At 44.7% G+C, this 15307-nt stretch overlaps 1 pseudogene across 1 annotated transcript; it reads left to right on the top strand.

Annotated features, from left to right (window-relative positions):
- Nucleotides 1-7172: 7172 nt before the first annotated feature.
- On the top strand, nt 7173-14271 carry LOC311117870 (zinc finger CCCH domain-containing protein 15-like; annotated as a pseudogene). Its single transcript has 9 exons — nt 7173-7269; nt 7417-7521; nt 7783-7883; nt 8013-8178; nt 9106-9290; nt 9953-10098; nt 13178-13542; nt 13752-13884; nt 14198-14271. The product of its transcript is annotated as a zinc finger CCCH domain-containing protein 15-like (transcript).
- Nucleotides 14272-15307: the final 1036 nt, after the last annotated feature.

Raw genomic sequence — 15307 nt, 5'->3', positions numbered from 1 at the left:
AGGCTTCGAGGGGATTCCTATGGTAGGTACACCTATAGCTCATCTCTTGGCAGTAGTACTGTAGACTACTTTATCACTGACCTCAACCCAGAGTCTCTCAGAGCGTTCACAGTCAGCCCACTGACACCCCTATCAGACCACAGCAAAATCACAGTCTACTTGAACAGAGCAATACTCAATCATGAGGCATCAAAGCCAAAGGAACTGAATAATATTAAAGATATGCTATAGCTGGAAGGAAAGTAGTGTCGAAACCTACCAAAAACAATTAGGCAACAACAAATGAAATCCCTTTTTAGACAACTTCCTGGACAAAACGTTTCACAGTAATAGTGAAGGTGTAAACTTGGCAGTAGAAAACCTAAACGAGAGAAAGAAAGAGAGAGAGAGAGAGAGAGAGAGAGAGAGAGAGAGAGAGAGAGAGAGAGAGAGAGAGATTCCACAAACACAAACAGACCCCACAGAGCCCCAGGACAGCAGAACAAATAAACCCGACCAAATTATGAGAAAGCAAAACATATAACTATTTGACACTGGAAAGAATCAACCAAAAAACAGAGCAAATTGGAATGCTATCTGGCCCTAATCAGAGAGTACACAGTGGCAGAATACCTGACCACAGTGACTGACCCATAATGAAGGAAATCCTTGACTGTGTACAGACTCAGTGAGCATAGCCTTGCTATTGGCAGACCTGGCTCCCAAGAGAAGACAGGATATGTGCCCACTGTCCACAAAATGAGGTGGAAACTTAACAGCGCTTCCTAACCTCCTGCCAAATGTATGACGACATTAGAGACACGTACTTCCCACAGATCACACAAACCACATATTTTTTTTTTTAACAAATGTGTTTTGTGTTAGGCAAAATATCGCAATGTGCAATAAATGCCGCAAGATTTGTGGCCCGTTGCCATGAGAAAAGGGCAACCAGTGGAGCACAAACAACATTGTAAATACCACCAATATGTATCTGTTAATTTATCTTCCCCTACATTTTACATTTACATTTACGTCATTGTCACGATCGTCATAATGAGTAGACCAAGGCGCAGCGTGATATGCGTACATCTTCTTTAATAGTGTACTTTTCCAACACGATACAATAACAAAACAACAAACGATACGTGAAGTCCTCGGTTAACAAAACACAAACCTACACGGAACAAGATCCCACAAATGACAAGTGCACAACAGGCTGCCTAAGTATGGTTCCCAATCAGAGACAACAAGCAACAGCTGATTCTCGTTGCCTCTGATTGAGAAACCACCCCGGCCAACCTAGAAAACACATGAACTAGAACCTGAACATAGAACACAAAACATAGACCCTACACACCCTGGCTCAACATATAAGAGTCCCCAGAGCCAGGGCGTGACAGTCATTTAGCAGACGCTCTTATCCAGAGCGACTTACAAATTGGTGCATTCACCTTATAGCCAGTGGGATAACCACTTTACAATATGTTTTATTTTATTTATTTATTTATTTTTTTTGGGGGGGGGTGGGGGTAAGGGGGTGGTAGAAGGATTACTTTCTCCTATCCCAGGTATTCCTTAAAGAGGTGGGGTTTGAAGTGTCTCCGGAAGGTGGCGAGTGACTCCGCTGTCCTGGCGTCTACTATTCATACATTCTATTTGCACGTTGCATACTGTGGCTGATAATATAACACTGGAAATGTCTTTATCTTTTTGAAACCTTTTTGAATGTTTTACTGTCTATTTCCAATTGTTTTTTCTTGATGTTAAATTTGTTTCTTCTCACTTTTGTTTATTGTTTATTTCACTTGCTTTAGCAATGTAAACATATGTTTCCCATGCCAATAACGCACCTTTAAATTTAATTGAATATATTGGAGAGAGGAAGAGAGCGGGAGCGAGAGGGAGATGCCTGCCTGCTTGCCTGCCTGCCTGCCTGAGCTCCTGCTGATGAGAGCTGTGTCCCCAGCCATCTGCTTCCAGCCCGCTGTGGGGAGCTACATGTCAGCCTCAATGTGCTCACCGAGCAGAAAGGGAGACATTGCTGCGGCAGAACACAACTCTCTCTCTCTCTCTCTCCCTCTCTCTCTATCGCTCCCTCTCTCCCTCTCTCTCTCTCCCTCTCTCTCTCTCCCTCTCTCCCTCTCTCCCTCTCTCCATCTCTATCACTCCCTCCCTCTCTCTCTCTCTCTCTCTCTCTCTCTCTCCCTCTCTCTCTCTCTCTCTCTCTCTCTCTCTCTCTCTCTCTCTCTCTCTCTCTCTCTCTCTCTCTCTCTCCCTCTCTCTCTCTCTCTCTCCCTCTCTCTCTCTCTCTCTCTCTCTCTCTCTCTCTCTCTCCCTCTCTCTATCTCCCTCTCTCCAACCCCCACCCTACCTCTCCCCCTGCCCCTCATGCCCTGCAAACTGAACATTGCGGCTGTAGATAAGACTGACGCCTGGGCCGGATTGACAGACAGACAGACAGACGCAGAGCCACTCAAGGAGGGGCCGTTCTGGCATTAGGCATCAAGCTAGACACCTCGCATTGGCTAAACTCCACTTGAAGACCCAGTACAGCTGCCAAGGTGAACGCACCAATTTGTGAGTCGCTCTGGCTAAGAGCGTCTGCTAAATGACGTTAGTGTGCCCTTGAGCAAGGCACTTAACCCTAATTGCTCCTGTAAGTCGCTCTGGTTAAGAGCGTCTGCTAAATGACTAAAATGTAAAATGTAAATGTAAGGTGTCGAGGCAGGGAATGATGTGCCGTAGCTTCACTCTGAGCTAGAGTTGGGCTCTGAAAGCTCTGCAGACTGACCACAGGCAGGCTTCCTTGGAATCACCTCTGCAGACTGACCACAGGCAGGCTTCCTTGGAATCACCTCTGCAGACTGACCACAGGCAGGCTTCCTTGGAATCACCTCTGCAGACTGACCACAGGCAGGCTTCCTTGGAATCACCTCTCCAGACTGACCACAGGCAGGCTTCCTTGGAAGCAACTAAACAAAGCTCATTATTAACAGGTATCACCTGTATTGTCCCTGCTGCACCGATAACTCTCCCCACACAACAGGTATCACATGTACCTGTTCTGCTGTAGACCTAGCTGTTCTGCTGTATCCCTACCTGTTCTCCTGTAGACCTACCTGTTCTGCTGTAGACCTACCTGTTCTGCTGTAGACCTACCTGTTCTGCTGTAGACCTACCTGTTCTGCTGTAGACCTACCTGTTCTGCTGTAGACCCACCTGTTCTGCTGTAGACCTACCTGTTCTCCTGTATCCCTACCTGTTCTGCTGTAGACCTACCTGTTCTGCTGTATCCCTACCTGTTCTGCTGTATCCCTACCTGTTCTGCTGTAGACCCACCTGTTCTGCTGTAGACCTACCTGTTCTGCTGTAGACCTGCCTGTTCTGCTGTAGACCTACCTGTTCTCCTGTATCCCTACCTGTTCTGCTGTAGACCTACCTGTTCTGCTGTATCCCTACCTGTTCTGCTGTATCCCTACCTGTTCTGCTGTAGACCCACCTGTTCTGCTGTAGACCTACCTGTTCTGCTGTAGACCTACCTGTTCTGCTGTAGACCTACCTGTTCTCCTGTATCCCTACCTGTTCTGCTGTAGACCTACCTGTTCTGCTGTAGACCTACCTGATCTGCTGTAGACCTACCTGTTCTCCTGTAGACCTACCTGTTCTGCTGTAGACCTACCTGTTCTGCTGTAGACCTACTTGTTCTGCTGTACTCCTATCTGTTCTGCTGTAGACCTACCTGTTCTGCTGTAGACCTACCTGTTCTCCTGTAGACCTACCTGTTCTCCTGTAGACCTACGTGTTCTCCTGTATCCCTACCTGTTCTGCTGTATCCCTACCTGTTCTGCTGTAGACCTACCTGTTCTGCTGTATCCCTACCTGTTCTGCTGTAGACCTACCTGTTCTGCTGTATCCCTACCTGTTCTCCTGTATCCCTACCTGTTCTGCTGTATCCCTACCTGTTCTCCTGTATCCCTACCTGTTCTCCTGTATCCCTACCTGTTCTGCTGTAGACCTACCTGATCTGCTGTATCCCTACCTGTTCTCCTGTATCCCTACCTGTTCTGCTGTATACCCTACCTGTTCTGCTGTATCCCTACCTGTTCTCCTGTAGACCTACCTGTTCTGCTGTAGACCTACCTGTTCTGCTGTATCCCTACCTGTTCTGCTGTAGACCTACCTGTTCTCCTGTAGACCTACCTGTTCTCCTGTAGACCTACCTGCCCTGCTGTAGACCTACCTGTTCTCCTGTAGACCTACCTGTTCTGCTGTAGACCTACCTGTTCTGCTGTAGACCTACCTGTTCTGCTGTAGACCTACCTGTTCTGCTGTAGACCTACTGTATCATGCTGAGCAGGACTTATGTCTGTCTCCAGGCAGTCCTTACAGCAACAAGGACTTAGCGGAGTTAACTAACCCGGCCCTTCTTCGGCATGACAGATGTGATGCTCCTGTACACACTGATGTCCCTCCTCTCCCCGGCTGTCTAATCCCCTTACCACCTCTCTGGAGCAGCAGCATTTAGCTACACACATGCTCCTCAGCTCAAACGGCACCGCCTTCCCTGTACAGTGCACTGCATTTGACCAGAGACTGTTAAAAAGTAGTGCGCTACATAGGCAATAGGGTACCATCTGGGATGAACCCAATGAGTGGAAATGTAAACGCACTCTGGAGAGCTGAGGCTCTGCACTGACAGAATGACATTGAACTTGTCTCCTCACTCTGCACTGACAGAATGATATTGAACTTGTCTCCTCACTCTGCACTGACAGAATGATATTGAACTCGTCTCCTCACTCTGCACTGACAGAATGATATTGAACTTGTCTCCTCACTCTGCACTGACAGAATGATATTGAACTTGTCTTCTCACTCTGCACTGACAGAATGATATTGAACTCGTCTCCTCACTCTGCACTGACAGAATTATATTGAACTTGTCTCCTCACTCTGCACTGACAGAATGATATTGAACTTGTCTCCTCACTCTGCACTGACAGAATGATATTGAACTTGTCTCCTCACTCTGCACTGACAGAATGATATTGAACTTGTCTCCTCACTCTGCACTGACAGAATGATATTGAACTTGTCTCCTCACTCTGCACTGACAGAATGATATTGAACTTGTCTCCTCACTCTGCACTGATATAATGATTATGTCCCATTCATTAAAATCTTCATACACATCTATTGGCATGGAACTTGATTGAAGAGGGTCAGTTAAGGAAAGCCAGTGGAGGAAATCTTGTCAGTGCAGGAAGTCTTCTCTGTTAATATGTTCTATGACTAAAGTGGAAATTCAACTGGAAATGGCCTCTGTACTTTGTAATCCACCTGTCTTGGCTTTGGCCTTTGAGAGCTCTCCCATGTATCCTCATGTCAATAACCACTTTGAACAAGCTAGAGCATACAACCTCACTATTAGTAAACCCAACATATTTTTCATGCATTTTCAGAAGGGAACAGGTAGGGATACAGCAGAACAGGTAGGTCTACAGCAGAACAGGTAGGTCTACAGCAGAACAGGTAGGTCTACAGCAGAACCGGTAGGGATACAGCAGAACAGGTAGGGATACAGCAGAACAGGTAGGGATACAGGAGAACAGGTAGGGATACAGCAGATCAGGTAGGTCTACAGCAGAACAGGTAGGGATACAGCAGAACAGGTAGGGATACAGCAGATCAGGTAGGGATACAGCAGAACAGGCAGGTCTACAGCAGAACAGGTAGGGATACAGCAGAACAGGTAGGTCTACAGCAGAACAGGTAGGTCTACAGCAGAACAGGTAGGGATACAGCAGGGCAGGTAGGTCTACAGCAGGGCAGGTAGGTCTACAGCAGAACAGGTAGGTCTACAGCAGAACAGGTAGGGATACAGCAGAACAGGTAGGGATACAGCAGAACAGGTAGGTCTACAGCAGGGCAGGTAGGGATACAGCAGAACAGGTAGGTCTACAGCAGGGCAGGTAGGTCTACAGCAGGGCAGGTAGGTCTACAGCAGAACAGGTAGGGAAATGTTGACTGCCGTTTGGCGATAGTGATGTAGACACTGGTAACTGAACAGCAAAACAATTTGCTCTCTATTATCCTGTCAATATATATTTACGTCATTTAGCAGACGCTCTTATCCAGAGCAACTTACAGTTAGTGAATACATATATTTTTATACTGGCCCCCCGTGGGAAACGAACCCACAACCCTGGCGTTGCAAACACCATGCTCTATCAACTGAGCTACATCCCTGCCAGCCATTCCCTCCCCTACCCTGGACGATGCTGGGCCAATTGTGCGCCGCCCCATGGGTCTCCCCGTCGCAGCCAGCTGGATTCGAACCAGGATCTCTAGTGGCACAGTTAGCACTGCGATGCAGTGCCTTAGACCACTGCGCCACTCAGGAGTACGTGTTATCCTGTCATTTATCATGTTATCCTGTCATATATCATGTTATCCTGTCATATATCATGTTATCCTGTCATTTATCAGGTTATCCTATCATTTAACATGTTATTTTGTCATATAACATGTTATCCTGTCATATATCATGTTATCCTGTCATTTATCATGTTATTTTGTCATATAACATGTTATCCTGTCATATATCATGTTATCCTGTCATATATCATGTTATCCTGTCATTTATCATGTTATCCTGTCATTTATCATGTTATTTTGTCATATAACATGTTATCCTGTCATATATCATGTTATCCTGTCATATATCATGTTATCCTGTCATTTATCATGTTATCCTGTCATATAACATGTTATCCTGTATGTTATCCTGTCATTTATCATGTTATCCTGTCATTTATCATGTTATTCTGTCATATAACATGTTATCCTGTCATATATCATGTTATCAGTTCATATATCATGTTATCCTGTCATTTATCATGTTATCCTGTCATATAACATGTTATCCTGTCATATAACATGTTATCCTGTATGTTATCCTGTCATATATCATGTTATCCTGTCATATCATGTTATTACATTTACATTTTAGTCATTTAGCAGACGCTCTTATCCAGAGCGACTTACAGTTAGTGAGTGCATACATTATTTTTTTATTTTTCATACTGGCCCCCCGTGGGAATCGATCCCACAACCCTGGCAGTTGCAAGCACCTTGCTCTAAAATGTAAAAAAAAATTAAAAATATGACCGGTCTGCTGATTGTACAAGACATTTGGACTGAAGAACAAGAAGGGAGCCAAGCAGCAGAAGTTGATCAAAACTGTCACTTCATCAAGTCAAGTACGGACAGCAGAACGCACGACAGGTGGGAACAGTAGCTAGCTACCTTTACTTGGCCTAACTAGCTCCTGCACCCGTCCTCAATATTACATTAGGTGTTTACTGGACCATTGTGTCCCAAACCCACCGGGTCTAATGCATCACAACGTGTGTCTGTGTGTGATCTTTTCAGGCTGCAGCTGTTGATGGTGATAAGAATATGTTGACAAGAAGAAGGAGCTGGATGAGTTGAATGAGCTTTTCAAGCCTGTTGTGGCTGCACAGAATGTCGCCAAAGGTACCGGGACTATTTATGATGGAGTGATAGGATTCAAGGCAGTGTTGTAAAAAAGTCTAATAGGCCTACATTATTTTCAAATTGTCCCTCACACCCCTCCATACCCAAGCTGTAAAACGACATAACTGCCTCTCATTCTCTTAAAATCAATGCTACGTCATTGAAGTTAGAGTGAGGGTCCTTGAGAAGGGCTACAGTATATCGGACCAATGCGTTATTATTTCATTTCCTCTCCCCATGTCTCCTAATTATTGTTGTCAGGTGTGGATCCCAAATCTGTGCTTTGTGCCTTCTTCAAGCAAGGCCAGTGCACAAAAGGGGGATAAGTGCAAGTTCTCCCACGATCTGACTCATGAGAGGGAGTCTCTATGATTAAAATGACAGGCTCATTGACGCCGTCTCGTAGGCCAACCTCTGGGCTGTAAATGATGTTATAACTACGCATATATCATCAGGTTTGTGCCTGACACACCGCCCTCACACAGTGTCAGGGATTCGTTTATCTGCACTTTGATGATCGTTCGTTGTGATGCGAAATGTATGTATTTTCATTCTGTTGTAGACACCGTGGACAACTGGGATGAGAAGAAGCTGGAGGAAGTTGAGAAGAAGAAGGAACATGGAGAGAGAGAGAAGAAGAAGGAACATGGAGAGGGAGAGAAGAAGAAGAACCATGGAGAGGGAGAGAAGAAGAAGGAACATGGAGAGGGAGAGAAGAAGGAACATGGAGAGGGAGAGAAGAAGAAGAACCATGGAGAGGGAGAGAAGAAGAAGGAACATGGAGAGGCAGAGAAGAAGAAGGAACATGGAGAGGGAGAGAAGAAGAAGGAACATGGAGAGGGAGAGAAGAAGAAGGAACATGGAGAGGCAGAGAAGAAGAAGAACCATGGAGAGGGAGAGAAGAAGAAGCCAAAACTCAACAAACTCAGATTGTACCTATCAACAAACAAATTACCGGTAGGCTAAATATTGTAACAATGTTTGTTACATGCTTGTTACATGTTTGTTACATGTTTGTTACATGCTTGTTACATGCTTGTTACATGCTTGTTACATGCTTGTTACATGTTTGTTACATGTTTGTTACATGCTTGTTACATGCTTGTTACATGCTTGTTACATGCTTGTTACATGCTTGTTACATGTTTGTTACATGCTTGTTACATGTTTGTTACATGCTTGTTACGTGTTTGTTACATGCTTGTTACATGCTTGTTACATGTTTGTTACATGCTTGTTACATGCTTGTTACATGTTTGTTACATGTTTGTTACATGCTTGTTACATGCTTGTTACATGTTTGTTACATGCTTGTTACATGCTTGTTACATGTTTGTTACATGCTTGTTACATGCTTGTTACATGTTTGTTACATGTTTGTTACATGCTTGTTACATGCTTGTTACATGCTTGTTACATGTTTGTTACATGCTTGTTACATGCTTGTTACATGTTTGTTAATCTACATGTTGTTACATGATACATATTACAACACGTGTTACATATTGTATCTAACAGTGTTTGTTATTGTTCCAATGCTTTGCTCTTCTACAAGGTTGACTGAAGTGATGTTTTCCCCCATAGGTTTGTAATTACTTCCTGGATGCCATAGAGAACAACAAGTATGGTTGGTTCTGGGTCTGTCCCGGGTGAGGAGTCAACTGTATGTACCACCATGCTCTTCCTGACGGGTTCGTCCTCAGGAAGGACAAGACGAAAGAAGAGAATCTGGAGGAAAAGATCTCACTGGAGGAGCTGATCGAGAATGGGTTGATCATTCCCATAGAAACAGAATCTATTTCATTCTATGTCTATGATCATTCCTAATGTATTAAAGCTGTGAAACAGAATCTATGACCATTTTCATGATTAAGCCTTGTAACCTCTTAAAAATGTTATATGTATTAATAGTTTCTTTTGGGGGAGGGGGGGGGGGTACTTTTTACCCCTTTTTCATGATATCCAAATGTCCCATCACTGCAACTGCCGTACAGACTCGGGAGAGGCAAAGGACAAGAGCCATGCGTCCTCTGAAACACGACCCCGCCAAGCCGCACTGCTTCTTGACAACACTGCTCGCTTAACCCGGAAGCCAGCCGCACCAATGTGTCGGAGGAAACACCGTACAACTCGCGACCGAAGTCAGCGTGCACTGCGCCCGGCCTCCACAAGGAGTCGCTAGAGCACGATGGGACAAGGACATCCCGGCCGGCCAAACCCTCCCCTAACCCGGATGACACTGGGCGGGTCTCCGGGATTGAACCCGGGTCTGTAGTGACGCCTCTAGCACAGCGATGCAGTGTCTTAGACCGCTGCGCCACTCGGGAGGCCTTATTAATAGTAGCTATTCATGAAAGTTATTGTAAAGCGTTACCGAAATGTCAGACAAAAACACTAACACCGATCAATCATCTATATTTGCAGCGATCAGCCCCTTGGGTCCAAACGTCACCCGTATCACCCTGGAGACGTTCCTAGTCTGGAAGAGGAGGAAGAGACGGGAGAGGATCGCTAAGGATCAGCAGGACATGGAGAGGAATAGGGCTGACTTCTCAGCAGGCAGGTCACTGGGGGTGAGTTGCTACTAGAGTTTGTTATTTTATTCGAGACAGGAACAAAATATTAATTATAGCCTTAGGCAATTGTCTGGTACAGAAGCCTTGAGTACATCTAGCAGACTTTATTGGTTTCTGGGGCTCCTTTTGAGCTCATGTTGATCCAGGTATTTGTAATGCACTGGTAAATACAGTATTTGCATGCCCTCTGTATGGCCTGGGAGGAAGTACAATATTTTAATATACGCTGAAGCACATGTGCTGCATCTTCTCCTACCACAGGGTGGTGACAAAACTCCTTGAATGAAATGTCCTGCCATGAACATGGTTTTTTATTTATTTATTTATTTAACCTTTATTTAACCAGGTAAGCCAGTTGAGAACAAGTTCTCATTTACAACTGCGACCTGGCCAAGATAAAGCAAAGCAGTGCGCTAAAAACAACAACACAGAGTTACATATGGGGTAAAAGAAAACATAAAGTCATAAATACAACAGAAAATATATATACAGTGTGTGCAAATGTAGCAAGTTATGGAGGTAAGGCAATAAATAGGCCATAGTGCCAAATAATTACTATTTAGTATTAACACTGGAGTGATAGATGTGCAGAAGAAGATGTGCAAATAGAGATACTGGGGTGCAAATGAGCAAAATAAATAACAATATGGGGTAGTTGGGTGGGCTAATTTCAGATGGGCTGTGTACAGGTGCAGTGATCGGTAAGGTGCTCTGACAACTGATGCTTAAAGTTAGTGAGGGAGATAAGAGTCTCCAGCTTCAGAGATTTTTGCAGTTCGTTCAAAGGAGGTGTTGGCTTTGGGGATGACCAGTGAGATATACCTGCTGGAACGCATACTACGGGTGGGTGTTGCTATGGTGAACAATGAGCTAACATAAGGCGGGGATTTGCCTAGCAGTGATTTATAGATGGCCTGGAGCCAGTGGGCTTGGCGACGAATATGTAGTGAGGACCAGCCAACAAGAGCGTACAGGTCACAGTGGTGGGTAGTATATGGGGCTTTGGAGACAAAACGAATGGCACTGTGATAGACTACATCCAATTTGCTGAGTAGAGTGTTGGAAGGTATTTGTAAATGACATCGCCGAAGTCAAGGATCGGTGGGATAGTCAGTTTTACGAGGGCATGTTTGGCAGCATGAGTGAAGGAGGCTTTGTTGCGAAATAGGAAGCCGATTCTAGATTTAACTTTGGATTGGAGATTCTTAATGTGAGTCTGGAAGGATAGTTTACAGTCTAACCAGACACCTAGGTATTTGTAGTTGTCCACATACTCTAGGTCAGACCCGTCGAGAGTAGTGATTCTAGTCGGGTGGGCGGGTGCCAGCAGCGTTCGATTGAAGAGCATGCATTTAGTTTTACTAGTGTTTAAGAGCAGTTGGAGGCTACTGAAAGAGTGTTGTATGGCATTGAAGCTCGTTTGGAGGTTTGTTAGCACAGTGTCCAATGAAGGGCCAGATGTATACAAAATGGTGTCATCTGCGTAGAGGTGGATCTGAGAGTCACCAGCAGCCAGAGCGACATCATTGATATACACGGAGAAAAGAGTCGGCCCGAGAATTGAACCCTGTGGCACCCCCATAGAGACTGCCAGAGATCCAGACAACAGGCCCTCCGATTTGGCAGAGCTGGTGGCCGGGGTAGGGGTAGCCAGGTGGAAAGCATGGCCAGCCGTAGCAAAATGCTTGTTGAAATTCTCGATTATCGTAGATTTATCGGTGGTGACAGTGTTTCCTAGCCTCGGTGCAGTGGGCAGCTGGGAGGAAGTGCTCTTATTCTCCATGGACTTTACAGTGTCCTAAAACTTTTTGGAGTTAGTGCTACAGGATGCAAATTTCTGTTTGAAAAATCTAGCCTTTGCTTTCCTAACTGCTTGTTTATACTGGTTCCTGACTTCCCTGAAAAGTTGCATATCGCAGGGGCTGTTTGATGCTAATGCAATACGCCACAGGTTGTTTTTGTGCTGGTCAAGGGCAGTCCAGTCAATTTTTTGAATGGGGCATGCTTATTTAAGATGGAGAGGAAAGCACTTTTAAAGAACAACCAGGCATCCTCTACTGACGGAATGAGGTCAATATCCATCCAGGATACCCGGGCCAGGTCAATTAGAAAGGCCTGCTCACTGAAGTGTTTTAGGGAGCGTTTGACAGTGATGAGGGGTGGTCGTTTGACCGCGGACCCATTACGGACGCAGGCTATGAGGCAGTGATCGCTGAGATCCTGGTTGAAGACAGCGGAGGTGTATTTAGAGGGTAAATTAGTCAGGATGATATCTATGAGGGTGCCCATGTTTACGGATTTAGGGTTGTACCTGGTAGATTCCTTGATAATTTGTGTGAGATTGAGGGCATCTAGTTTAGATTGTAGGATGGCCGGGGTGTTAAGCATATCCCAGTTTAGGTCACCAAGCAGTACGAACTCTGAGGATAGATGGGGGGCAATCAATTCACATCTGGTGTCCAGGGCACAGCTGGGGGCTGAGGGGGGTCTGTAGCAAGCGGCAACAGTGAGAGACTTATTTCTGGAGAGGTGGATTTTTAGAAGTAGAAGCTCAAACTGTTTGGGCCCAGACCTGGATAGTATGATAGAGCTCTACGCGGAGCTAACACTTCCAATACATAGACTGACCAGGTGAAAGCTATGATCCCTTATTGATGTCACTTGTTATATCCACTTCAATCAGTGTAGATTAAGGGGAGGAGACAGGTTAAAGAAAGATTTTTAAACCTTGAGACAATTGACATGGATTGTGTATGTGTGCCATTCAGAGGGTGAATTGGCAAAACAAAATATTTAAGTGCCTTTGAACGGGGTATGGTAGTAGGTGCCAGGCACACAGTTTTTTCACGCTCAACAGTTTCCCGTGTGTATCAAGAATGGTCCACCACCTAAAGGACATCCATCCAAATTGACACAACTGTGGAACGCTTTCGACACCTTGTAGAGTCCATGCCCTGACAAATTGAGGCTGTTCTGAGGGTAAAAGGGGGGCGGGGTACAACTCAATATTAGGAAGGAGTTCCTAATGTTTGGTATACTCAGTGTATATGGTGTGAAAATGTCTCCCTTTTCCAGCTGAGTGTTTGAGTTCCGCCCCGACCTGGTTGATGACGATGATGAAGAGGCAGATGATACCAAGGGTGATGATGAGGGTGATGATACCAAGGTTGATGATGAGGGTGATGATACCAAGGGTGATGATGAGGGTGATGATACCAAGGGTGATATTGAGGGTGATGATACCAAGGGTGATGATGAGGGTGATGATACCAAGGGTGATGATACCAAGGGTGATGGTGATGATGATGATACCAAGGGTGATGATGAGGGTGATGATACCAAGGATGATGATGAGGGTGATGATACCAAGGGTGATGATGAGGGTGATGATACCAAGGGTGATAATGAGGGTGATGATACCAAGGGTGATGATGAGGGTGATGAGGTAAATGTACTGTTAGATGGGATGACAGATTAAATTAAATACCAAAGTTCTAATATAAAGAAGTGTAATGTTACTTTGACGATATAAATGTTTATATGTAGTTCTACAACTCTGTATTGTCCTGAATGGTATTTTGGTTGTAACAGGTAGATTAGTATTATTTATAAACACTGATACATCTAATATTCAAATCTATGCTTCTCTGACAGGTAGTGGATGCTGAAGACTTCCAGGACATTGATGTGGCCAGGTTTATTCCTAAAGAGGTGGATAATGCTAGGATCACAGCGGCGTCAGCAGACAGGTTCGCTGCCAGCCCTCGGCCTGCTAAGGACACTGATGGTGAGCGCTGCCTGGCTTGCGTTGTCACGAATTCAGCCGAGGCTGCCCCTCCTCCTCGCTCGGGCAGGTTTCGGCGTTCGTCGTCACCGGCTTCCTGGCCACTACCGCTCCATTTATCATCACTCCATTTGTCTTGTCTATCACACACCCCTGGTAGTCATTCCCTCATTAGTCTGTGTATAAGTGTTCCCTCTGCCCCCTTGTCCTTTGTGAGTGATTGTTCGTTGTGAGAGAGGGTAGAGGGGTGGAGGGGGTGGAGGAGAACGGGGAGAATGGAGAGGAGGACACGAGGACACTGAAGATGTCCCTGTAGACGAGAACCTGTTCACTGGAGAAGACCTGAACGCGCTGGAGGAGGAGCTCGACGCGCTGGACCTGGACGAATGAGACTAGGACTGAATTTAACTGAATCAGCTTGTTTTGAATTGAATGAAATATAAAATCAGCTAATTTGAATTGAATCCACTTATTTGTATTGAATTGGCTCTTTTTGAGTTCGGGTGGCTCATTCCATGGACAACGGTACACAAGGCTTAAAGTGAATGAGGATGTTCCACCATAACAATAACAACTTCGCCATGGGAATCTCACTGCCCTCTTTGTCCCTCAGCCTGCCATCCGAAAGACAAAGATCCTTTCTCCAGCAGAACTATCAGAGGAGTAGATGTTGGCAACTTTACAAACTCTGTTTTCCTCATTTTACAAACGAATGTTTTTAAATGCGTGTGACTGTCTGCCCCTCTGACATCCCAGGTAATAAGAGGAGACTGTCATTCTTAGTTGATCTTCCATGTCTTTTCCTTCATACGGCTTTCAATTTCAACCTGATCAGAAGTCAGTGTGAATGTTTTCTAAATTAAATATTTATTGGGTTGGTTATTTTTGATTTATTTAGTATTTCTATTCATTTAAAAGCAAGGTATTTTACTCCTTGTGATTTTGATTTGCTGTTAATAAGTTGTAATCATGGCCTAAACAGTCGACTGAGTGTTTCATAAATACTGGCTTTTCTGACGGCTTGTTTTACATTTATACAGTAGCACTATTTATCTGGAATTATTCGGTTAATACTGAGCTTCCTCCCCTTTTAAACGTGTCTTTGTGTCATTCACGCTTAATTGAAAATAAAAAATAAAAGTTACAGAGATATCATTGAGACTTCACATAAATTGTGTTTAAATTAATCTGCATGACTGTATCAGGATAGGAATGTATGGTAACGTATATATGGTGAATTAATGTGTAGAGGATTCTAGAAGACATAGTGAAAGTCAGACAGGGGAATGTGTAAAACAGGTTCTAGAAGACATAGTGAAAGGGCTTGGCATCATTACCCCTGGCATCTATACTATAGTAGGTCTTGGCATCATTACCCCTGGCATCTATCCTATAGTAGGGCTTGGCATCATTACCCCTGGCATCT

The sequence above is a fragment of the Coregonus lavaretus genome, assembly GCF_964263955.1.
Source record: "Coregonus lavaretus genome assembly, contig: HAP1_SCAFFOLD_1877, whole genome shotgun sequence".
NCBI classification, from domain to species: domain Eukaryota; kingdom Metazoa; phylum Chordata; class Actinopteri; order Salmoniformes; family Salmonidae; genus Coregonus; species Coregonus lavaretus.
The sequence above is the reverse complement of the archived record's forward strand: the minus strand, read 5'-3'. Positions and strand labels throughout refer to the sequence as shown.